The sequence below is a fragment of the Melanerpes formicivorus genome, unplaced genomic scaffold (assembly GCF_026170545.1).
Source record: "Melanerpes formicivorus ecotype bairdi unplaced genomic scaffold, bMelFor1.0.p_v2 SCAF_54, whole genome shotgun sequence".
Classification (NCBI taxonomy): domain Eukaryota; kingdom Metazoa; phylum Chordata; class Aves; order Piciformes; family Picidae; genus Melanerpes; species Melanerpes formicivorus.
Genome location: NW_027142406.1, coordinates 3,173,564 through 3,196,763, shown reverse-complemented (window position 1 = coordinate 3,196,763; position 23,200 = coordinate 3,173,564).

Sequence of the window (23,200 nt, the reverse complement as noted above, 5' to 3'; positions counted from 1 at the left end):
AAGTGAATTGAAACAGCAAGAAAACACTTCAGTATTTTCAACATTTTCAGGATTCATTGCCTGAAGTTTCAGGAAGAATCCAGAACATTTCTCAGTTTCTTGAACAGATTTTTCTTCAGTTTTTTTGGCTCCTAAGCAAACTTTCAGTTGCAAAACCTTTTGCCATGAGCATGAAAATCAGAGGCATTTTAAACCCAATGCATTTTGCATTACAATTAATATGAAACAGGTGAAAACCCTGAGAAAAAAAAAACAACAACTACTTAATTTTTACAAATGAAAACCCATTTTTGGACCCTTCCCATACCAACATCTCAACACTGCTTTGGTGAGTATTCCTTGTGTCTGGAAGTCTCTTCTGATACACATGGTGTAGGAGAGGGAAGGATAAAGCTCTGGTGTGTATAGCACTGTCAGACAGATTGGAATAACCTCAAAGGGCCATGGGTGGAAATCCCAGTCAGACTGTCTCTGCAGGAAACAGTCCATTCAAGGTCTGGATTCCTTTCAGACTTTGCTAGCAATATATATCAGCATTTATCAGTAAGCCTTAAAGAAGCCTTACAGGTACGTTAGCGACTGTCTGTCAGCGACTAGCCTGAGGCTTTTATTCCCCTTTCTTTTCCAGGGTGACTGGCTCCTTGTTTGACTTTCATGAGAGCAGAGCCAGTCAGCCTCTGGGGCATGATAATGCTTCATCTCTTGCAAAAGATACAGATTTATCAGCTCCCCAGGGGACTGCAGCAGCCACTTCCTGACATCTACAATTTGATGTTTGAGAAGTTACTGCTTGCATCGGTGATTGGAAGAGACTTTTGGGTTTTTGGGGGGGTTTCTTACCTAAGCTAATCTTTGATTTGTCATTCCAAGGCTGGTTTATTTTCCAGGCCCATGTGGAAATACGCAGAGTCCAAAAATATTAACGGATTCCTAAGTCTGAGTTCCTTCCCCTAGCAATGAGCACTTCTAAAAGCAAGCAGGAGACTGGAAAGCTGACCTGTCTTGCACGTGGGACTAGGGGCCAGGAATCCCTCAGCTCTGGCTCTCATATCCAGGTACTTTTGTGGCCTTGGACAAGTCATATCACTACAAGTGATTGTTGCCCTCATGGAGACACAGAAAAGTATGCAGGTAGAGACCCTTGTGACTCCTTGATTAAAATTAGAATTAACCAGGTTGGAAAAGACCTTTGAGATCATCCAGTCCAACCTATCACCCAACACCATCTCATCAACTAAACTATGGCACCAAGCACCCCATCCAGTCTCTTTCTAAACACCTCCAGTGATGGTGACTCCACAACCTCCCTGGGCAGCACAATCCAATAGGCAATCTCTCTTTCTGTGAAGAACAACTTCCTAACATCCAGCCTAAACCACCCCTGATGCATCTTGAGACTCTGTCCTCTTGTTCTGGTTGCCTGGGAGAAGAGACCAACCCCCACCTGGCTACAACCTCTCTTCAGGTAGTTGTAGAGAGCAAGAAGGTCTCCCCTGAGCCTCCTCTTCTCCAGGCTAAGCAACCCCAGCTCCCTCAGCCTCTCCTCACAGAGCTGTGCTCCAAACCCCTCCCCAGCTTTGTTGCTCTTCCCTGGATTAGATGGGGTTGGGAGACAGGTTGGAATTGATGATCTTGAAGGTCTTTTCCAGCCTGGTAAATTCTGAATTCAGCCATAAAATTATCTCTAGTCCTGATTACTTTGGGCAGCAATCTGTTTGCTTTACTTGCTCTTCAGGCAAACATGTATCTTCACACTGATCTATTCTCATCTTCCCTTTAGTCTCTCTAAATATGGGATTTTGTATGATACAATTCTAAGGCCAGCAACTTGCTTCAGTACACTCTTCCCTCAGTGCCCTTAGCAGCAGATCAGTGGCAATGCTTTGATAGCATCCAGAAGTTCACACTATTTACTAGATGCTATTTGGGTATCCATTTGGGAGAATAAATTTTATGAAGAGTGACTGAAGGAGCTGGGGATGGTTAGTTTGGAAAAGAGGAGGCTGAGGGAAGACCTCCTGGATGTCTACAGTTTAAGAAGGATATTGAGACACTTGAACATGTTCAGAGAAGGGCAACGAGGCTGGGGAGAGGTCTGGAGCACAGCCCTGGGAGGAGAGGCTGAGGGAGCTGGGATTGCTTAGCCTGGAGAAGTGGAGGCTCAGGGGAGACCTTCTTGCTCTCTGCAACTCCCTGAAGGGAGGTTGTAGCCAGAAGGGGGTTGGTCTCTGCTCCCAGGCAACCAGCACCAGAACAAGAGGACACAGTCTCAAGCTCCACCAGGGGAGGTTTAGGCTTGAGGTGAGAAGAAAGTTCTTCCCAGAGAGAGTTGTTAGCCATGGGAATGTGCTGCCCAGGGCAGTGGTGGAGTCCCCATCCCTGGAAGTGTTCAAGAGGGGACTGGATGTGGCACTTGGTGCCATGGTCTAGTCATGAGGTCTGTGGTGACAGGTTGGACTTGGTGATCTTTGAGGTCTCTTCCAACCTTGGTGATACTGTGATTCTACAGCTACCTGGAAGGACAATTGTAGAGTGATTGGTGCTGGTCTCTTCTCCCAGGTAATTAGTGACAGATCAAGAGGGAATGGCCTCAAGCTGCCACTGGGGAGGTTTAAACTGGACATTAGGAAACTTTTTTTCATGGCAAGAGTGGTCAGGCATTGGAATGTGCTGCCCAGGGAGGTGGTGGAGTCCCCAGGCCTGGCTGTGTTTCAAGATAGTTTGGATGTGATCCTTGTGGCTATGGCTGAGGGATGAGCCTTGTGGCTATGGTTGAGGGATGAGCCTTGTGGCGTAGGGTTCCAGGTTAAACTTGGTGGTTCTGAGGCTCTTTTCCAACCTGAACGTTTCTGTGATCTATGCAGAAGAACAGTTAGGACTTTCTATAGTTTGAAATGAATTCTTTATTGAATTATAAGAATTACAGTGTCTGACTGGTATCAGTTGTTACACCACTGCTATAATCTGAGGAAAAGTCAGAATATTCACTGTTGTGGCTTAAGGAAGAGCTATCCAACCACAGAGAGGTCCACCCAGGGGACTGGACAGTCCATCCATCCCAAGGGGGAATGGCACCAGCAATTAGGGTATTCCATCCCATCATATTGCATCTTTATCTTCTATATAAACTGACTTCAGAGTCAATTCTGCCTTTTCTTCTCTCTCTCTTCTCCCAGCTGCACCTGTGGTGGATGAAAGTTTCCCATTCACATTAAACAAGCAAGAGCAATTCAGCTGGAAGCAAAATGGAAGCTGTATTTACACAGCAAAGACTAAACTCTACACTGGAACACAGTGGATATGTACTAAATACACAGGATTTACAACATTATACAGGGATTTACAATCAGAAAATAGCTCCACTGTCCCTACCCCTCCCCCCAAAACTCCCAGACCCCCTGTACCGAGAGAGAGAAGCTGGAAGTAGCCAGGAGGGGGTTGGTCTCTTCTTCCAGGCAGCCAGCACCAGAGCAAGAGGACACAGTCTCAAGCTGCATCAGGAGTGGTTTAGGCTCAAGGTGAGGAGAAAGCTCTTCACTGAGAGAGTTGTTAGCCATTGGAATGTGCTGCCCAGGGAGGTGGTGGAGTCACCATCACTGGAGGTGTTCAACAAGAGCCTGGATGAGTCACCTGGTGCCATGGTTTAGTTGATGAGATGGTGTTGGGTGATAGGTTGGACTTGATGATCTCAAAGGTCTTTTCCAACCTAGTTAATTCTATTCTGTTCTACCATGATGTAAGCAAAGTGTGCTTCACAGTGTGAAGCTTCAGAGAAGGCTGAGTTGCATGTGGTCATCTCTGGGCCAATCCCAGCCTGTTTGTTGCAGCTCAGATTGCACCACACAATGATTTGTAAGTTTACCCCAAGGAATAAATTTACCACATTGAGTCAGAATTTGGAAGTAAGATGGAATTATATGTACAAAAAATAGACTAAATACAAAAGCATAAAAGGCAATAAACATGTACCAAATAAACATGTACCAGGCTGGATGAGGCTCTGGCCAGCCTCATCTAGTGTGGGGTGTCCCTGCCCATGGCAGGGGGGTTGGAACGGGATGATCCTTGTGGTCCCTTCCAACTCTGGCTGATACTATGATACCAAATACACTGACATATATTTACAGCTTGACAACAACACAACACCCCCTTGTAGAAATAATCCAGCTCTGTCTTCCCCCTGTACAGACCCACAACCTGTTAGACATCAAAGTCCAGAGATGTGTATAGCTAAAATATCTCTATCCCACACTGTACCTTACCAAACCCAAACAGAAATCATCTGGCCAGGCAAGCAAGGTCAAAGGAAGAGACAGAGAAGCAAGAAGCCAGGCAAGGGAGAGCCCAGAGAGAGAGGAAACAAGCTTGTGCTGCAAGATAGAAGAAAGATTGCAGCTTAAGTGACAAGAGATAAACTTATCCTTCATTATGCTGTCCAGCCCCTAGACTCCACCACCACCATTCTGTCCAGCCTGTTCCACTACCAACACTTTTGCACCCATCCCAGAGCCAGGGGCAAGAGCCTCAACCAGCCAAGATACCACACAGAGGAGCTCAGCCCCAGCCAGCACCCGTGGATGATATTGGAGAGGTCATCAACAATATCCCTACCTAACCAGGGGGCCACCAGGCCCCCTGGCCTTTGTTGTCACCACCACCATCACCCAGTGTGCACCAGGGGCACTCACCAGAGATCAGAGGAGGATCCTCAGCCCAGAAGGGCTCAGCTTAGGGCTGCTGCCTCTCCTGGGGAGGATTAAATAGGGGAGTGGGTGGGGAGGGCCAAGTGGCCACACCTGGGGTGGGAGGAGACTCCAAGGGAGCCCAGGTGCTAAAAGATTTGAGGGGAAAAGGGGGAATATGAGGCAGGTGAGGGACATTTTAGAGGTTCAGGTAATAACAGGACTAGGGGGTTAGAAAAAAAAATGGAAGTGGGTAGATTTAGATTGGATATTAGGAAGAAGTTCTTCCCCATGAGGGTGGTGAGACACTAGCACAGGTTGCCCAGGGAGGTGGTGGAAGCCTCATCCCTGGAGGTTTTGAAGGCCAGGCTGGATGTGGCTGTGAGCAACCTGCTGTAGTGTGAGGTGTCCCTGCCCATGGCAGGGGCTTGGAACTGGATGGTCCTTGAGGTCCACTCCAACCCCAACAAGTCTATGATTCTAAAACAATTTTGCAGGTTAGGCTGGATGTTGGGAAGAGATTCTTCACAGAAAGAGAGATTGGCCACTGGATTGTGCTGCCCAGGGATGTGGTGGAGTCACCATCACTGGAGGTGTTTAAGAAGAGCCTGGATGGGGCACTTGGTGCCATGATTTAGTTGATGAGATGGTGTTGGGTGATAGGTTGGACTTGGTGATCTCTGAGGTCTTTTCCAACCTGGTTATTTCTGTGATTCTGAGATTCCACTCCTCTGGAAAACCTTATTTACAAATAACAACACAACACCCCCTTGTACAAATAATCCATCTCTCTCTCTTCCCCCTGTACAGACCCACACTGCCCCAGACATACAAGTCCAGTGGGCTGTGTATAGATAAATTATCTCTATCCCACAGTTTACCTTACCAAACCCAAACAGAAATCAGGCAGCCAAGCAAGCAAGGTCAAAGGAAGAGACAGAGAAGCAAGAAGCCAGGCAAGGGAGAGCCCAGGGGGAGAGGAAAGAAGCTTGTGCTTGTGCTGCTCTGCAGGCCAATTGGTTGAGATAAACTTATCCTTCATTATTTTATACCAATTGGACTGGGGAGATGGGGTTGTTTAGCCTGGAGAAGAGAAGGTTCAGGGGAGACCTTCTTGCTCTCTGCAACTACCTGAAGGGTAGTTATGGCCAGGTGGGGGTCGGTCTCTTCTCCCAGGCAACCAGCAAGAGGACACAGTCTCAAGCTGTGCCAGGGGAGGTTTAGTCTGGATGTTAGGAAGAAATTCTTCCCAGAAATAGAGATTGGCCATGGGAATGTGCTGCCCAGGGAGGTGGTGGAGTCACCATCCCTGGAGGTGTTTAAGGAGAGCCTGAATGAGGCACTTGGTGCCATGGTTTAGTTGATGAGATGGTGTTGGGTGATAGGTTGGACTGGATGATCTCAAGGGTCTTTTCCAACCTGGTTAGCATTGTATTTTGTATTCTGTATCTTTTATCATTCTGTCCAGCCCCTAGACTCCAATCCTCTGGGAAACCTTATTTACACTTAAGCATTGCCCTAAAAGTGAACCATTACTGTAGCTCATTCATCCCTTGTCTCTGGAAATTCTGTGAATCCTTGGGGCACCACTGAGTGTACAGAAGGTTTTCATGACATCTGGGTGAGTGTGTTTCCTTAAGAAGGCTCTTGGCATCCCCATGGAAGTAAATGAATCACTGGCTCCTCTGGCTGCTGCATAACTGCTTATTGTTTTGTTGAACAAGAGAGTGAAAAAAAGAAGAGTCACATAAAAACCCTTGCATACTATAAATGGCCAGGGTGTAATTCAGACCTGCCCATAAGCACATTCATTTGCTCACTGGCCTTTGTGGAGAAGGAAAAAACAGAAAGTCAACTGAATAAATATAGCTTAGGCTGAGCCCTTGAACCACCAATGACTTTTATTAACTTTTTTGCTTAAATTCCACTCACTCTCCCCCTTCCCCCTCCCCCCCGCCCCTTGTTTTCCTTTTTGGCATGTGAGTTTTTCAAGGGCAGAATGAAACCCTTTGCTAACAAGGTGTGGTTTCAGGCTATGCCTTTAGAATTCAGCTGCAGATTTAGAGTAGAGTAGAGTAGAGTAAAGTAGAATAGAATAGAATAGAATAGACCAGACCAGACCAGGTTGGAAAAGACCTTCCAGATCATCAAAGCCCAACCTATCATCCAACACCACCTAATCAACTAAACCATGGCACCAAGCACCCCATCAAGTCTCCTCCTAAACACTTCCAATGATGGTGACTCCACCACCTCCCTGGGCAGCACATTCCAACGGCCAATGACTCTCTCAGTGAAGAACTTTCTCCTCACCTCCAGCCTAAACTTCCCCTGGTGCAGCTTGAGACTGTGTCCTCTTGTTCTGGTGCTGGTTGCCTGGGAGAAGAGACCACCCTCCTCCAGGCTACAACCTCCCTTCAAGTAGTCATAGACAGCAAGGTCTCCCCTGAGCCTCCTCCTCTCCAGGCTGAGCAACCCCAGCTCCCTCAGCCTCTCCTCACAGGGCTGTGCTCAAGGCCTCTCCCCAGCCTCATTGCCCTTCTCTGGACACCTTCAAGTGTCTCAATGTCCTTCTTAAACTGAGGGGCCCAGAACTGCTCTGGCAAAGTTAATGCTGAGGGTGTGGTGGGAAATTGCAACCCACCACACAAGGGGAAAGAGAACTAGGACTCTACAGACAAAAAAGCATACCTTTTCCAGAGTCATTAAGAGCAACTTTTGGCTATATATATGTATATATGTATATGGAACATAAAGCTTTATGAACCTATTCCATAATCTCTAGGTTCTCCACCTGATTTATGTGTTTACTTATGGCATTGTGTGTTTTCTCCTTCTGAAGGGCGCAGTCAGGTCTCTCAAAGCTCGCTCGCAGGAGACCTGTTTTACGTCAACCGAGCGGTGTGAATTTCAAGGCAGGACCACGAGCTCCTTAATACTCCACCTCCCTGGAGCCTCAGTTGCATGTGTGTTTTTTGGAAAAGCCTAGCCCTTTCGCTTTCTTTCACAGAGGTAAATGTGTCCTACAGCTTGTCACGGACTTTCCTGGAGCCTCTCCCAGGCCCTGATCCCATTATGCGCCGGTTGTGAGGTGCTAAGTGCCCGCAGCGCCCCATGGATGTCCATGAGTCACTGCTGAGAGGTGTTGAGTACCTGCAACTCCTTCTGAAGCTAATGGAAAGAGCAGGTGCTCAGCGTTTCTCCAGAGGGTGGCCAAGAGAGATGGGGAGTACCTGGATACTGGGGAAAAAAAGCAAGCAGAGGGAGGCCCTGAAGGAAAGAAAATTTGCCGAGGTCCCCCCCACCCCCCAAATCTTGTTGCTTCATAAGTCCTCCTCCTGCCAAAGCAACAGGGAGCCTTTGTGCTCTGGGAGTCTGCGCTCCTGAAAAGCCTCCTGTGCTGCTGAAAGCCAGACTGCCCTCAGGAAGAGAGATTAAAGAGGCAGAGAGGCACCTGCCAGGAATCACCTTGGCAGGCAGGGGTATCGCCTGCCCTGCACCCCTGCACACTCTGCATCTGCAGCTGTCTCAGGGCTCCCCCATGAAGAGCTTCCTGTGAAACGTTTGGGGAAGGGTTGAAGATATTTCGAATTAGAGATGTATCTACCCACTTTCAGTTGACCAGAAAGCGATGGAGAAGTTGACTGTGTTCTTGAAACGGCCATTGCACTTCTACCAGCACAGCTGTGGTGGTTCACCGTACCCACAGCACATTAGAGGTTGGAAGGGACTTCCAAAGATCATCAAGTCCAAACCCCTGCCAGAGCAGCATCACCCAGGGTAGTCCACACAGGAATGCATCCAGGTGGGTTTGGAAAGGTTCCAGAGAAAGAGAATCCACAACCTCTCTGGGCAGCCTGCTCCAGTGCTCTGTTGGAGAAGAGAAGGCTCTGAGGAGACCTTTTTGTGGCCTTCCAATATCTGAATGGGGTTACAAGAAAGCTAGGGAGGGACTTTTTAGGATGTCAGGGGTTGATAGGACTATGGAGCTAGAGGAGGGGAGATTTAGATTAGATGTCAGGAAGAAGTTCTTCCCCATGAGGGTGGTGAGACACTGGCACAGGTTGCCCAGGGAGGTGGTGGAAGCCTCATCCCTGGAATATTTTAAGGCCAGGCTTGATGAGGCTCTGGGGAAGCTGATCTAGTGTGAAGTGTCCCTGCCCCTGTCTGGGTGTTTGGAACTGGATGACTCTTAAATTCCCTTCTAACCCTGACAATTCTGTGATTCTGTGACTGAGCATACAAATACTATTGCTTTCCTTCCTGTAGAACAGAACAAATGCCTCATCTTCAGGAATAATCCACTCCCCTGGCTGACATCAATGACTCAGACTTCTTCCTCATGGTTCATTTCCTTGAAAACCCAATTATTGCCTTGTAAAACAGAGCATCTCCTCCCATTATCCCTTTAGTGACAGGATCACAATCATCACAAATGCAGAGAACTCCTTTTAGTCCAGCTGAGTCCAGTTGGAGAACAACTGGCTTAGATCTGCCCTTACTATTAAGGGAGGAATGCCTTTATTTGTATAACATATGATGATTAGCTCCGATTATCTTGGCAGAGCCTTAAATAAACAGAGACTTTAGTGGCTGATTAAAGAAATAATGAGCTCTGAGTTCTTTGTTTCATGTGAGTGGAATTTAGGGAAATTCCAGATATGAACCAAACCCCAAGAACAGAATTCTACCCCTTCAGAAGGATGTGTGCAGTTTCTCCAGTATCTACCCAGCCTTTCCCTTGTGCTGTAAACCAAGATACCTTTAAGTGGCATCAGAGAATCAACACCAGTTTCCTCCAAATGAGGCTATGTTTTTCCTGCCTGCCTTAAGTGTTCTGTTTGTAAATGAGCTCTTGCCATGACTGTGCTTCCCAAAAGGACACAGCAAGGCATCCTCACAGGTTTTGCTGCCACTCTGGGAAGCATTTTGACTTCCGAAGGAAGAGACTCTACATTGAAACTTCTCTATTGCAGAATACAGAGTTAAGCAGGTTGGAAAAGACCTTTGAGGTCATCCAGTCCAACCTGTCACCCAACACCATCTAAGCAACTAAACCATGGCACCAAGAACCCCTTCCAGTCTCTTCCTAAACACCTCCAGGGATGGGAACTCCACCACCTCCCTGGGCAGCACATTCCAATGACCAGTCTCTCTTTCTGGGAAGAGTTTCTTCCTAACATCCAGCCTAAACCTCTCCTGGTGCAGCTTGAGACTGTGTCCTCTTGTTCTGGTGCTGGTTGCCTGGGAGAAGAGACCAACCCCCACCTGGCTACAACCTCCCTTCAGGGAGTTGTAGAGAGCAAGAAGGTCTCCTCTGAGCCTCCTCTTCTCCAGGCTAAGCAACCCCAGCTCCCTCAGCCTCTCCTCACAGGGCTGTGCTCCAAACCTCTGCCCAGATGCCAAACAGAAAGGGACCTGAGGGTACTGATTGACAGCCAGCTGAACATGAGCCAGCAGTGTGCCCAGGTGGCCAAGAAGGCCAATGGCATCCTTGACTGGATCAGAAACAGTGTGGCTATCAGGAGCAGGGAGGTCATTCTGCCATGTACCCAGCACTGCTTAGGCCACACCTTGAGTCCTGTGTCCAGTTCTGGGCCCCTCAGTTTAGGAAAGATGTTGAGATGCTGGAAGGTGTCCAGAGAAGGGCAACAAAGCTGGGGAGGGGTCTGGAGCACAGCCCTGTGAGGAGAGGCTGAGGGAGCTGGGGTTGCTTAGCCTGGAGAAAGGAGGCTCAGGGGAGACCTTCTTGCTGTCTACGACTACCTGAAGGGAGGTTGTAGCCAGGAGGGGCTTGCTCTCTTCTCCCAGGCAACCAGCACCAGAACAAGAGGACACAGTCTCAAACTGTGCCAGGGGAAGTTTAGGGTCAAGGTGAGAAGAAAGTTCTTCACAGAAAGAGAGATTGGCCATTGGAATGTGCTGCCCAGGGAGGTGGTGGAGTCACCATCACTGGAGGTGTTCAAGAGGGGATTGGATGTGGCACTTGGTGCCATGGTCTAGTCATGGGGTCTGCGATGACAGGTTGGACTTGATGATCATTGTGGTCTTTTCCAGCCTTGTTGATTCTATGATTCTGTGTGTTGCAGGTGCTCAGTGGGAGATTCCAACTTGCTCAGCAGGACTAGCAGACGAAAGCCACAAAGTCTGCTCTGGCTACTGCAGACAGGGTCTGGCTCAATGTGCTGCCATTGAGACAGAAAGGAAATGAGGTTTGCTTCTGCTTCATTCCCGTGGAGAGAGGAGTGCTGCAGTTAGGGGACTGGTGGGATAAGCCCTCTTCTCTCCATCTCCAGGCCAGAACCACCAAACAAAGGGTGCTTGTCCAAAGAAAAGGAAAGGCAGTCCCCCCTGCTTCAGCTGGGGACCGGCTCCAGGTGGCTCAGAAATGCTAACAGCATATACCCTCACTTCTGTCTTTCTCATTCCTGTTTTTACTAACCTCACACACAGACACAAAAATGCTATTTTTAACCGCTAAAAATAAGTGAGTAGGGATTTTTAACGTTTTTTTTTCCCCTCATTGGCTAAAAGCTGTGGCAAAATGACTTCATATATTGACTGGAGTTTGGCTCCCCAAACATGTTGAAATATTTGTGTGAGGTTTGTGCATTGGGACCCAGCAAAGTGCTGTAGAGGTTGATGCAAGTGATACAGTGGTTGCCACGGCGCTGCAAATGTTGGGGTCTGCTGACTGGCCCAAGCACACCTCGATGCACAAAGCACTTCTTATACCCAGCCCCAAGCAGCCCAACCTCATGGTAACGAAGGCTGAGAGCTCATTTCACCCATTGTGTGGTTTGGATAGTCAGGTAGTGAGGTGGATTGAGAACTGGTTGAAGACAAAGAGTCAAAGAGTTGTAATCAATGGGATGGAGTCTAGTTAGACTAGACTAGATTAGACTAGACTAGGATAGGAATAGACGGGGAATGGAATGGAATGGGATAGGATAGGATAGGATAGGATAGGATAGGATAGGATAGGATAGGATAGGATAGAATAAGACAGGTTGGAAAAGACCTTTGAGACCATCAAGTCCAACCTATCACCCAACACCATCTCCTCAACTAAACCATGGCACCAAGCACCCCATCCAGTCTCTTCCTAAACACCTCCAGTGATGGGGACTCCACCACCTCCCTGGGCAGCACATTCCAATGGCCAATCTCTCTTTCTGGGAAGAATTTCTTCCTAACATCCAGCCTAAACCTCCCCTGGCACAGCTTGAGACTGTCCCCTTTTGTTCCTTTTACCATAAGGAGCATGAGACCAGGGCTGGGAGGAACCACGAATAGACGGCCAACAGCATCCTGGCCTGCATTAGGAACAGTGTGGCCAGCAGGAGCAGGGAGGTCATTGTGCGCTGTACTCTGCATTGGTTAGGCCACACCTTGAGTCCTGTGTCCAGTTCTGGGCCCCTCAGTTTAAGAAGGACATTGAGACACTTGAAGGTGTCCAGAGAAGGGCAACAAGGCTGGGGAGAGGCCTTGAGCACAGCCCTGTGAGGAGAGGCTGAGGGAGCTGGGGTTGCTTAGTCTGGAAAAGAGGAGGCTCAGGGGTGACCTCATTGCCCTCTACAACTACCTGAAAGATGGTTGAAGCTAGGAAGGGGTTGGTCTCTTCTCCCAGGCAACCAGCACCAGAACAAGAGGACACAGTCTGAAGCTGTGCCAGGGGAAGTTTAGGCTGGAGGTGAGGAGAAAGTTCTTCACCGAGAGAGAGTCATTGGTCATTGGAATGTGCTGCCCAGGGAGGTGGTGGAGTCACCATCCCTGGAGGTGTTCAAGAGGGGATTGGACGTGGCACTTGGTGCCATGGTTTAGTCATGAGGTTTGTGGTGACAGGTTGGACTCGATGATCTTTGAGGTCTCTTCCAACCTTGGTGATACTGTGATGAATAATCCTTTTGCCCCCTATCCTCTCTTGACTTCCTCACACCAAAGTGGCCAAGGACCAGTGTTCAAATTTTCTTCTTCTCAGTCAAAACTTCCACCAATTTGATCACGATTTTCACAAGCAAGGAATAAATATGGAGCAGGGACTTTGGGGATTTGAGCTATAAAAGTAAGAGCTGGAGAAGAGACTAAATCAAATTTCTGAAGCAAGCAGTCATATGCAGGTATTCTGGCTGCCTCCTATATGTACTTCTGGCTGAGTCTTCCCTCTCCTCCCCCCCTGCACAGAGCACAGATTATCAAGTGCTGGTGAGGGGATACGGAGCTGGGATGCTCACAACATCCTGAGTTTCATTAGGGCCAAGTCAGTTCTAGGTCAGGCCAAGATGATAGAATCATAGAATCAATAAGGTTGGAAAAGACCTCAGAAATCATCAAGTCCAACCTATTACCCAATACCTCATGACTACTAAACCATGACTCCAAGTGCCAGATCCAACCCCTTTTTGAACACCTCCAGGGACACGGACTCCACCACCTCCCTGGGCAGCACATTCCAATGGCCAATTACTCTTTCTGGGAAGAACTTTCTCCTCACCTCAAGCCTAAACTTCCCGTGGTGCAGCTTGAGACTCTGTCCCCTTGTTCTGTTGCTGGTTGCCTGGGAGAAGAGACCAACCCCCTCCTGGCTACAACCTCACTTCAGGTAGCTGTAGAGAGCAAGAAGGTCTCCCCTGAGCCTCCTCTTCTCCAGGCTAAACAACCCCAGCTCCCTCAGCCTTCTGGCTGAGCCTCCCCTCTCCTCCCCCCCTGCACAGAGCACAGATTATCAAGTGCTGGTGAGGGGATACGGAGCTGGGATGCTCACAACATCCTGAGTTTCATTAAGGCCAAGTCAGTTCTAGGTCAGGCCAAGGTATAAGGGTTGAGAGCCAACTTTCTACTTATGACCCCATACACCGCACTGAGCACAGCTCAGGATCCCAAAGCCCTGCAATACTCTTTACAGAGCATGCTCTTATTGAGGCAAGCTGGAAATTTCACACTTCTGAATGCAAAATAAGCCACTCCATACAATTCCCACATTTGTGCAGGCCTGTTTAGTGCTGCTGCCAGGATACACACATTGCCAGGTTCAGCCTATATCCCCTGTCTTGTGAAAAACTCAGGCACTTCTGGTCTACCACCTGAAAACTTGAGATGTGTCTTTTCCACACAAGATTTCATGTCCAGCCTAGGAGCAGTTTAAATACCCAAAGGACTGGACTTGAAAACCAGTTGAATGATCCCCAATATGATCTTAAAAGTGAATTTCCTGCTCCCTGAGGTGGGGGGGGGAGGGAGGGAAGAGAGACCTTTCCCTGCAGCTGGGCCAATGAATTGGGCATCTTCTTTCTATCTCCCTCCTTGTTTCTCCATTAGCCAGGGTGTAATAAGGCACTGTAGGCATCAAGCCTGATTTAAATCATCACTTCTGCCACTGCTTGATGTGAGTGTCTGTGTGAAGCACAGGGTTCATCTTTTCCTTGCTCTCTTCTGTTTCAATTTGTCTCCCTCAGGAGTTTGCTGGCAAATTCAGTGGCTTCAGAATGGAGAGAGCTAAAGCTAATGATCCTGTTCTGCTGGAATAAACAGCTGTTGGCTCTTACAGGAGTAGGTTAATCTCCTCAGGTGGATGTAATCTCACAGGATCACAGCGTGTTAGGGGTTGGAAGGGAGCTTTAGAGGTCTTTGAGTCCAACACCACCCCCCCCTCCGCCAGAGCAGGACCTAGTACAGGTCACACAGGAACACAACCAGACAGGGCTGGAAAGTCTCCAGAGAAGGAGACTCCACAGCCTCTCTGGGCAGCCTGCTCCAGGGCTCTTCCACCCTTACAGTCAAGCATTTTCAGGTGAGGCTTCAGCATTTCTCAGTGTGGAGTCACATACTTGGTACATAGCTAGGGAGACCTAAGGGTCTTCCCAAATGCCTAATACAACTGGCTCTGCAGAAAAGCCTGGCTCACAGATCAGACCCTGAAGTATGAAATGAAGCTGCTTTTGTGTTTGTTTCCTATCAGCCACGATGTGGATATTAAGAAGAGAGCATGTGCAAATATTTTGCCACTGAAACATCCTAGGAGTTTGCTGCCTCTCAGTTATGTCAGCATTTGATCCATGAAATGGCACAGGATCACAGGGTATTGGGGCATAGAAAGGATCTCTGATCCTGCCAGAGCAGGACCATACAATCTAGCACAGATCACACAGGAACACATCCAGATGGGGCTGAAAGGTCTCCTGGCAATGATCACTTAGGGTAGTCCACACAGGAATGCATCCAGGAGGGTTTTGAAAGTCTCCTGACAAGGAGACTCCACAACCTCTCTGGGCAGCCTGCTCCAGTGCTCTGTGACCCTCACAGTGGAGAAGTTCCTCCTCATGTTGAGGTGGAGCCTCCTGTGCTGTAGTTTCCATCCATTGCTCCTTGTCCTACCCCAGGGCACAAGTGAGCAGAGGCTGTCCCTTCCTTCCTGACCCCCAGCCCTCTGGTATTTATAGACATCTATCTGTTTCCCATCCACCACTGAGGCCAGTTTGGGAATTCTGCCTCAGCATCAGTAGTGACAGTGACATCAGTGGCATCAGGGGTGGGTGGGTTCAGCATTAGTTTTGTATAGCTTAGTATGAATTGCATTTTGTTTTAATTATTTTCTTGAAGCCCTTGCCAGCCACTGAAGAAGAGAGAGATTGACCCTTATGATTCCTCAGCTTTATACTGAATATGACATACATGGAATAGAATATCTGGGTCAGTTTAGGGTCACCTGAACTGTCCACTTCTCCCTGTAGGTGCAGGCTTTTACTCTGCACCCTCAATGCAGACATGAGATCTAGCAGTGCCCTTGGTCTGTATCCAGAAACAGGGGTTGCTTAGCCTGGAGAAGAGGAAGCTCAGGGGTGACCTTATTGGTGTCTGCAAGTACCAGAAGGGAGGTTGCAGCCAGGTGGGGGTTGGTTTCTTCTCCCAGGCAACCAGCACCAGAACAAGAGGACACAGTCTCAAGCTGCACCAGGGGAAGTTTAGGCTGAATGTGAGGAAGAAGTTCTTCATAGAAAGGGATATTGCCCATTGGGATGTGCTGCCCAGGGAGGTGGTGGAGTCCCCATCACTGGAGGTGTTTAGGAAGAGACTGGATGGGGTGCTTGGTGCCATGGTTTAGTTGATGAGATGGTGTTGGGTGATAGGTTGGACTTGATGATCTCAAAGGTCTCTTCTAACCTGGTTAATTCTATTCCATTCCATTCCATTCCATTCCATTCCATTCCATTCCATTCCATTCCATTCCATTCCATTCCATTTCATTTCATTCCATTCCATTCCATTCCATTCTATCACAGAATGTTTGGGGCTGGAATGGACCTTGAGAGATTATCCAGACTAACCCCCCTGCCAGAGCAGGAGCACCTAGAGCAGGTCACACAGGAACACATCCAGGCAAGTCTTGAATATCTCCAGAGAGAGAGACTCCACAACCCCCCTGGGCAGCCTCTTCCAGTGTTCTGTCACCCTCACAGTGAAAAAATTCTTCCTCCTGTTTTCATGGAACTTCCTCTGCCTCAGCTTCCACCACTGCCCCTTGTGCTGGCATTGGGCATCACCCAGCAGAGCCTAGCTCCAGCCTCTAGGCACTCACCCTGCACATCTTTGTCAACATGAATGAGGTCACCTCTCAGTCTCCTCTTCTCCAAGCTGAAGAGCCCCCAGCTTCCTCAGTCTCTCCTCATATCCTAATCCTTGATACTACCTGGAATCATTGAGGGTTTTCAGCAGCAGAGGCAGATGCTGCCTGCAAAAAGCAGTTGTTGATTCCAGAAAGTGCAGTTACTTGGGAAAGCCCGAGCTGATAAGCAAAATGCACTTGCCAGAGTTAATTCTAACACAAATCCAGACCACACTGTCAGCAGGGGATGTGCACCTCAGCTGTCCTTTCCTGGGACCACTCCCCCAGCAGCACCTGCTGTCCTTGGCTGGGCAGCTCAGCAGCATAGGCTGGTGCAAAATGACCATGAAACCACGCATTGGGGTTTAAGCACTGCTCTGACAGTCCCTTGGAGGTAAGCTTGACAGTCTGTCAGGATTTCAGTAGATGATTTGTTTATAGCCTTAGACTGCCCATGGACATGAGCCAGCCAGTGGGTTCTACATTCACAATCAATAAGGCATTTTCAGGTGAGGCTTCAGCATCTCTCAGTGTAGAGTCATATACTTGGTACATAGCTAGGGAGACCTAAGGGTCTTCCCAAATGCCTAATACAACTGGCTCAGCAGGAAAACCCTGACTCTTCTTGGAGAGGCACAGATCAGACCCTGAAGTATGAGATGAAGCTGCTTCTGTGTTTGTTTCCTATCAGCCATGCTGTGGATATCCGAGTGCCACATCCAATCCCTTTCTGAACACCTCCAGTGACAGTGACTCCACCACCTCCCTGGGCAGCACATTCCAATGGCCAAGCTCTCTTTCAGGAAAGAACTTTCTCCTCACCTCCAGCCTAAACCTCTCCTGGCATAGCTTGAGACTGTGTCCTCTTGTTCTGGTGCTGGTTGCCTGGGAGAAGAGACTAACCCCCAGCTGGCTACAACCTCCCTTCAGGGAGTTGCAGAGAGCAAGAAGGTCTCCCCTGAGCCTCCTCTTCTCCAGGCTAAGCAACCCCAGCTCCCTCAGCCTCTCCTCACAGGGCTGTGCTCCAGACCTCTCCCCAGCCTCATTGCCTTTCTCTGGACACTTTCAAGTGTCTCAATGTCCTTCTTGAATTGAGGAGCCCAGAACTGGACACAGTCCTCAAGACGTGGCCTAACCAGCGCTGAGTCCGGGGCAGAATGACCTCCCTGCTCCTGCTGGCCACACTATTTCTATTTCTCTCTGTCATTTTTCCATCTGTAAACATCCTGAATGGCTTCAAATGCTCCACCACTGCCACATCACGGCAAATCTCAGCCACAGTGATCAAAAGTGCAAGAATTTAGCGAGCTGAACAGCCTCTGGGTTGTTCAACAGGTAAAAGATACACAGCAGAGAGCGAAACTTGGGAAAGCAAACTCTGAAGCACAACACACCCCTTCTAATATTTATTGTTAACTCAAAGGCTTCAGCTTAATTTAATTTCCTCCCAGGGTATGAATCAACAGTTTGACTTTGCTGGATGTGCAGCTCTGCTCCCCCTGGATCCTAAAAGCATATTGTTTACACGACATAATCAGCAAGTGAAAATGATCTTATTCACAGAGGGTCCCGTTCCCACAAAATATCCACACCCTTCCTTGCTCATGAATTATGGATGTCTGGGGTCTGCACTCTACCAGAAACTTGGCTGGGCTGTGTAAAACCCTTTTCTGGAGAGCGTGTTTTATTTTGAAGGAGGCGAGCAGGCAAGAGGCCAGTGGGATTAAAATGCATTCTTTATTTAAAACAACTCACAAAACACAGCAGCAGCTCCTGCCATTCCCTCCCCTGTCTCTCTCCAGGTCCCTACTCCAGGCTTTGGCTGGTGCTCTCAAGCACACTCACTATCTCTCAGGGTGCATCAGAGGGGTGGCTGCTACCCAGGGCTGGTCGCCACCCAAAAGCTGGCAGACGGGAGAACAAGGAGACTCTTGTGGGAGCCCCGGCCTCTGAGTCACTGGATCCATTATCCCAGCCCTAGCATGAGGAAGGGACATCCATCTTTCTGCTCCTTCAGCTTATGGGAAATAATTCCTCCAGGTATAATACAGAAGCACTGTGGAGCCTTAATTCTCTGAGGTCGTAACAAAGAGCTCTCAGATTCCCCAATGGAAAAAAAGAAAGAGGGCACTCTCTATATCTGTCTGAGATTAGGTTACATCCAAAGCTCCCTGCATTTATTTGGACAGCATTAACAGGAGTTTATTGAATACAGGCAAAATAATGAATGGGCCACGTCCACAAGACCTGGGATAACATGAGGAGGCACTCTGGCAGTGCTAAGAGCTGTCCTGCTTGACCAAGCACAGTGCAGATGTCTTCTCCATTCCCATCAAAACCTACAGGTGTGATATCCCTTAGGTCACTGCAGCATTTTCCTTTTGCTTCACTTTCGCTGGTGCAGTAGGCTGAATATGAGCCAACAGTGTGCCCAGGTGGCCAAGAAGGCCAATGGCATCCTGACCTGCATCAGGAACAGTGTGGCCAGCAGGAGCAGGGAGGTCATTCTGCCCTGTACTCAGCACTGGTCAGACCACACCTTGAGTCCTGTGTCCAGTTCTGGGCTCCTCAGTTGAAGAAAGATGTTGAGTTGCTGGAAGGTGTCCAGAGAAGGGCAACAAAGCTGGGGAGGGGTCTGGAGCACAGCTCTGTGAGGAGAGGCTGAGGGAGCTGGGGTTGCTTAGCCTGGAGAAGAGGAGGCTCAGGGGAGACCTTCTTGCTGTCTACAACTCCCTGAAAGGAGGTTGTAGCCAGGTGGAGGTTGGTTTCTTCTCCCAGGCAACCAGCACCAGAACAAGAGGACACAGTCTCAAGCTGTGCCAGGGGAGGTTTAAGCTGGAAGTGAGGAGAAAGTTCTTCCCAGCAAGAGAGATTGGCCATTGGAATGTGCTGCCCAGGGAGGTGGTGGAGTCACCATCATTGGAGGTGTTTAAGAAGAGCCTGGCTGAGGCACTTGGTGCCATGGTTTAGTTGATGAGATGGTGTTGGGTGATAGGTTGGACTGGATGATCTTGAAGGTCTTTTTCAACCTGGTTAATTCTGTATTCTGTAAAACAGAGAACAGCCAAACATGACACAAGAAGTATGGCCCTGCTGTGTCGAAGAAGTAAACTGACAGCAGCAAACAAACAAACAAACTCTCATGTTGTGAAAGCTATTTCACCAAGTAGTGTACAAAATGCTGCTTGGTGTTACAAAACACAAAGCTGCCAAATCATTCAGCAGTGGCCTCTGGCAAAAGAATTTAAGTCTGTGGCTCACTGTCCCACCCCAATTAATGCCAAATGTCCACAGTCCTAACAGGGAGAGTTCATTTTTTCACATTCAGAATGCCTCCTCTCTATGAAGAAGAGAAAATGAAGCAATAGGACAAGGGGCAATGGTTTGAAACTAGAAAAGGGTAGATTTAGGTTAGACATGAGGTGAAAGTTCTTTCCCACCAGGGCAATGGAGCACTGGAACAGGTTGCCCAGAGAGGTATTGGAGGCTCCCCTCCTGGAGATATTCAAGGTCAGGCTTGATGGGGCTCTGAGCATCCTGATTCAGTTAGGGATGTCTCTGCTCACTGGAGCTCCCATCCAGCCCAATGCATTCTATGCTTCTGTGAGTCTGTGAAGATGTCACCTGTCCCTCTGCACCAGACTTGGTGAGCAGCACCAGGTCCTGCCCTGCACACATGTCAGCAGAGCTGAAGTGCTGCTGGGCTCAACCCACAGCCACCCCTAAATATCCCTGAAGGTGTCTGCTCTCAATTGCTGCTTATCAGGACCTCACCACACAGGATCCTTTCCAAGGTCATTCTCCTGAAGGATGAGACCATTCTTTTGCTGCATGCCCTCCAGAGAGCCAAGAAATTACTTCTGCCAGACCAAACCTTCTTTCCTTCCTTGTGACACCCTCATTACAAAAGTGGCCTTTCCACTTCTGCAGTCACTACTCCTTTCTTATTTTGCCTACCATGTTCACTGCTTATCAGTTTGCTCAGCTCAAGGACCCTTAGTTTTGCTGGCTGTCAACTCCAAAGGTGCTAATCCTTGCAGAGGGTCCAGACCCTTAGGAATCATAGAATCTGAATCATAGAATCATTTTGTTTGCAAAGGACCCTTTAACATCATTGAATCCAACCATTATCTTACTCTACCAGAGAATAACAGAATCACAGAATCAGCCAGGTTGGAAAAGACTTCCAAGATCATCAAGTTCGACTGATCAACCAACTCTATCTAATCAACCAGACTAGGGCAGTAAATGCCTCATCCAGGCTTTTCTTAAGCATCTCCAGGGTTGGTGACTCCACCACCTCCCTGGGCAGCACATTCCAATGGTCAGTCTCTCTTTCTGTGGAGAACTTTCTCCTCACCTCCAGCCGAAACTTCCCCTGGCATAGCTTGAGACTGTGTCCTCTTGTTCTGGTGCTGGTTGCCTGGGAGAAGAGACCAAGCCCCACCTGGCTACAACCTCCCTTCAGGGAGTTGTAGAGAGCAAGAAGGTCTCCCCTGAGCCTCCTCTTCTCCAGGCTAAGCAACCCCAGCTCCCTCAGCCTCTCCTCACAGGGCTGTGCTCCAGACCTCTCCCCAGCCTCATTGCCTTTCTCTGGACACTTTCAAGTGTCTCAATGTCCTTCTTAAATTGAGGAGCCCAGAACTGGACACAGTCCTCAAGACGTGGCCTAACCAGCGCTGAGTCCAGGGCAGAATGACCTCCCTGCTCCTGCTGGCCACACTGTTCCTGATGCAGGCCAGGATGCCATTGGCCTTCTTGGCTACCTGGGCACACTGCTGGCTCATGTTCAGCTACTGCCAAGCAGTCCTCCCAGGTCCCTTTCTGCCTGGCTGCTCTCCAGCCACTCTGACCCCAGCCTGTAGCACTGCATGGGGTTGTTGTGGCCAAAGTGCAGAACCGAGCACTTGGACTTGTTAAATGCCCTCATGTTGCTGTGAAATCACACAGCCCTTGTTCTTGATAGCTGTGTGGGTGTTCAGCCAAGAATACATGATAAAGACACGAGAGCAACTGCCATCCTTTACATGAGAAGGCTGGCATTCCAGCTTGAAGTAAAAATAACTATCATGACATTTGACATTTCAAATCACCTCTGGAGAGGATATCCAGTCAGACACTCCCCCAGCCCAATTACCCTGGCAGGAGGAGGGCTGCCAGCTAATGTTGGAAGCTGCATAACCCTCTCCCCTTCCTTTGCCTGGGAAGAGAAAATAATTAGAGGGGGATTATAAATTTGTTATCATGCCTATTAATAATCTGCCCAAGGGCATGGAGAAGAGACCTTTGGACAAGGCTGACATTAATAAGGAAGAGCTCAGGGAGGTCTGTTTAGAGTAGGTTGGAACTGTGTTTGGAAAGGTTTCCCTTCTGCCCCATAAGATGCCTGGAGCTGCGGTGTCATTTGAGGGGAAAACACTGCAAAGGCTGCCAAAAAAGCCTCAGAAGAAAATAAACAGAGAGAGCAAAAGCTGAGGCAAGATGGTGTTCCAAGGGTTATGGGCTTAATGTTCAGAATTTCTCTAGTCCAGCCTTTGTCCTAGCACCAAAAGGTACTGAGTTAAAACAAAAGATGTGTCTCATATTTCTGTTTGCAGATGCTACTGAACTCTGAGTTATAGGCAATAATTTGATTCCTGCGTTACATGGAGACAGGCTGAGAGTTGGGGCTGTTCAGTTTGGAGAAGAGAAGGCTCTGAGGAGAACTCATTGTGGCCTTCCAGTATCACAGAATCACAGAATCACCAGGGTTGGAAGAGACCTCAAAGATCACCAAGTCTTAAGGGGGCTACAAGAAAGCTGGGGAGGGACCTTTTTAGGATGTCAAGGAATGAAAGGCCTAGGGGGAATGGATCAGAGATAGGGGAGGGGAGATTTAGATTGGCTGTTAGGAAGAAGTTCTTCCCCATGAGGGTGGTGAGACACTGGCACAGGTTGCCCAGGGAGGTGGTGGAAGCCTCATCCCTGGAGGTTTTTAAGGCAAACCTGGATGTGGCTGTGAGCAACCTGCTGTAGTGTGAGGTGTCCCTGCCCATGGCAGGGGGTCTGGAGCTAGATGATCCTCGAGGTCCCTTCCAACCCTGACAATTCTGTGATTGCTTACTTCTTTTGGCTTATAGGAAGAATAACTTTGGGAGACTCACTGTACTGGAAAGCACAAGCTGCAGTTTAGTGTGCAAAATGAGCATGTCTCTGACTGCTTTCATCACTCTTTCTGCTCTTTCTATTCTGAGCAATGAAGAAGTGTTTTGGTGTGCAGGACAGAAGGGCCAGCTGGAAGCTTGTGGTAGGTAATGGTGCTTCAAATCTGAGGGAAGAAGGGAAGTAATATTTCTGAATATCAGTAAATGAAAAAAAAAAAGCAAACATACTAGAAGTTACCACCAGAGAGCAATGAGGTCTCCCCTCAGCCTCCTCTTTTTCAAATTGAAAGAGCTGGGGATGGTTAGTTTGGAAAGGAGGAGGCTGAGGGGAGACCTCCTGGATCTCTGCAAGTACCTGAAAGGACATTGCAGAGAGGTTGGTGCTGGTCTCTTCTCACAAGTAATTAGTGACAGAACAAGAGGGAATGGCCTCAAGCTGCCACTGGGGAGGTTTAGACTGGACATGAGGAAAGCTTTTTTCAGGGCAAGAGTGGTCAGGCATTGGAATGTGCTGCCCAGGGAGGTGGTGGAGTCCCCAAGCCTGGCTGTGTTTGAAAGTGGTTTGGCTGTGGTGCTTGGGGCTGTGGTTTAGGGGTGAGCCTTGCAGAGTAGGGTTCTGGGTTGGACTTGGTGATCCTGAGGCTCTTTTCCTACCTGAATGTTTCTTTGATTGAAACAAGTGGGAAATCACAGTGTGACAGAATCACCAAGGTTGAAAGAGACCTCAAAGATCATTGAGTCCAACCTGTCACCACAGACCTCATGACTAAACC